The sequence below is a fragment of the Helicoverpa armigera genome, chromosome 7 (assembly GCF_030705265.1).
Source record: "Helicoverpa armigera isolate CAAS_96S chromosome 7, ASM3070526v1, whole genome shotgun sequence".
In the NCBI taxonomy this organism is placed as follows: Eukaryota; Metazoa; Arthropoda; class Insecta; order Lepidoptera; family Noctuidae; genus Helicoverpa; species Helicoverpa armigera.
Genome location: NC_087126.1, coordinates 3,599,246 through 3,602,079, shown reverse-complemented (window position 1 = coordinate 3,602,079; position 2,834 = coordinate 3,599,246). Strand labels below are relative to the sequence as shown.

General features: G+C 36.7%; 1 non-coding gene across 1 annotated transcript; it reads right to left on the bottom strand.

Moving 5' to 3' along the window:
- Positions 1-2,410: 2,410 nt before the first annotated feature.
- Positions 2,411-2,482, bottom strand: Trnae-cuc (transfer RNA glutamic acid (anticodon CUC)). The gene has a single exon. It is a non-coding gene; the product is annotated as a tRNA-Glu (tRNA).
- Between the last annotated feature and the right edge of the window lie 352 nt (positions 2,483-2,834).

Genomic DNA, 2,834 nt, shown 5'->3' with positions numbered 1-2,834 from the left:
TATTATAAGTAGTGAATGGTCGTTTGAGCGACCAAAATACGCGTCTTTGTTCGATGTGAGGTCCCGTCTTTCGGCTCAGGTGACACTGCACCGTCACTAATTCGAATTCGATCCGAAAAAAAAAACATATAATTATACCGAAAGCGAAACGCGCAAATGAAAAAGAGCACTTCTTTGTACAATTTTGTTTAGTATATACCGACAGCACACACGCAGAGCGCTAATTTTTCGCCTCCACGGGGTTAAGTTGTAACAATATGCGACAAAAGATGCACCGTTACAAATGTCAGAAGTGTATAAATTAATGGCGACAACCTTTTATTTGTTCCTTTTGTCTCGAACAAAGTTGCTTTGTCTATTTAGGACGTAATAATGGAAGTGTTTAGCGTCAGAGCTTTTGTTGTTTCCAAAAAATAACTATTGGAGTGATGAATAGATCGCGTGGCGCGCACGACAAGACATTGAACCGTGATTTTTCTCGCACATTAGTTAAATAGGAAGACAGAAAGATTTTTGAACGTGAAGATATTTCACTAAACACAAAAGACATCCATAATGCTTGTTCACGATAGGAAACCTAATGAATCATCGTCAAAATATCAAAAGAGAAGCGCACTGCATATAGAATTATTTTAAGCACTAACGAGGAGTTATCTTACATAGTTTCTATGTACACAAACATTATTCTATATTCAATGAATCTTACCTATAGGCAAACACTCAAACAAATCTGCATAAAGCTCACTAATGGCATATCACGTCACTTCAATTACATACATATTGAGTAAGCATTACGAATACATATGTAAATCAGTTGATAATTTTGATTGGTATGTAGCAGAAATAGGTAGATCAACGTAACCGGTATGACGGTAAGCCATAATGTAAACATCAGATGCGGCGAAAGATCTCGGTTATAATGAAACTGGTCTGAGAGAGGAAATGCGTGCAGTAAATGATAAAGATTTACATACTGACGCCAGTGAACGCGATCTGGTTTGTGCTCTCAGTGTTTGCTGAATAGTTGTGCTTTCTGGAATTTTAGAATAAGGTAATGAGTTCCAAGAAATTCATAGTATTGAAGCTCAAATATGTGTTCCCATATTCATTATTCGATACAGTTTTTAAGATAGTAATGAGCATAACAGTTTTGAGCATTGTATTTTGAAAAAACATGGAGATGTAGTGTACCTGCCGTACTAAATCAATAGCATTTATTACAAAGTTTATTTTTTATTTCGAAGGTTTAGAAAGTATCTTTAAATTACCGAACATACACATTAATTTCTCAACAGTAGTAGTCGTAGTCATTAAAATAACGCATAATGACATAACTCAAATGTCTCCACGTAAAAAAGTAAGTATTAATAAAACAAATGAATCTAATGATGAATAATAACATGATGAAACATTCAGATAAGTTCTCGGAACAGAAGTAATAAATAACAACAATAATAAACGTTTGGAAACATATTTTAAACGGGTAAAGATTAACAATCGAGAACCTATTAATGACTAATCAAGGATTTGGGACTCTACTGTGGCGGTATTAGAATTTTTAATATCTCTAAATCATCCGAATGAACGAACATTCTTAGAATCCCTACTAAATTATGTCTCCATGTAATATAAGGACAGATTTAAATTATATTCTGACATAGGAGCGAAAAATTCCTTCACTAATCTGGAACCAATAAATTTCTCATGCAAATTTTGTGCTTTTTGGTACCATCGTTCTAAGAAAGACAATCTAGAGAAAAAAACACGCATCTGAAACAATCGCTATAGTCATGCAAAGAATTCAACACGATTTGAACTTATAACATTAACAGGAAATGGGATGCCTTTGCATAAAGCATTCAGGTGTCTAACAAAATTCATGGTGGACGTTTGAGGATATTTTATAGGAAAAAATCTGGCGCCAAAATAAAAGACAAAAACTAAACAGCCCTGTTGTGTTGTCTACGGACTTTGTGGAACGTGTTAATGAGAGTCGGGACAAAGGATAAAGGCAGGAGGCCTAATACTTCCTGCAACGATAATATTTTAGCACGTCTCGTTAAGCCCCAGATTAGATGGCTGATCGGATAAAGAAAGTCCATACATTTTAATCTGTTCCGTACCACTGTATACGCAACGCTTACAACAATAGACGTAAACAAAGAGAAATTATTCCCAAGAAAGCTATGGCAAAAACCTTTTCAAATTCACATTTTTTATCTCCATAATCAGTGGTTGGTTCTTGTTCCTATTTTTCTTGCTTTACCGCTTAGAAAGATGAGCGATACCAATAGTTAGAGTCTGGTTAGTAGTATCTTTCCATGCGTATAAAATGCGCGTTTTTATCGCGCCAGCAATCGCAATGAACCATTCAGGGCAAAACACGAGACAAAAACGAGAAAAAGCAAGCTTCCGGTACCGGGAATCGAACCCGAGCCTCCTGGGTGAGAGCCAGGTATCCTAGCCACTAGACCATACCGGATCCTGTGCACGATCCCGAAATAGAGCATTGCATAATGCGACGAACGACGATAAGCTAATGATATCCTCACGGTTATTTTTAAAGGTAACAAGGCTGGGTTTATTTTAGTGGAGTTCTTTATAGATAAGTGGAACAACAGTATGTTATGTTGTAAAATTAGCACTGTGTTCATTGGCATTACGTCCGGGATAAAGAGGTTGGTTATGATATGATGAGTGGACCGTTGTGTGAGGTGCAACGTTCGACCACCCACCGTGTATGGGTTCCTACCTATTGTATTCGACTTTTGCCTAATGTACTACAGTACACAGTACGGTGTTACTGTGGGAATGTACCACGGAAGTCGACTGTG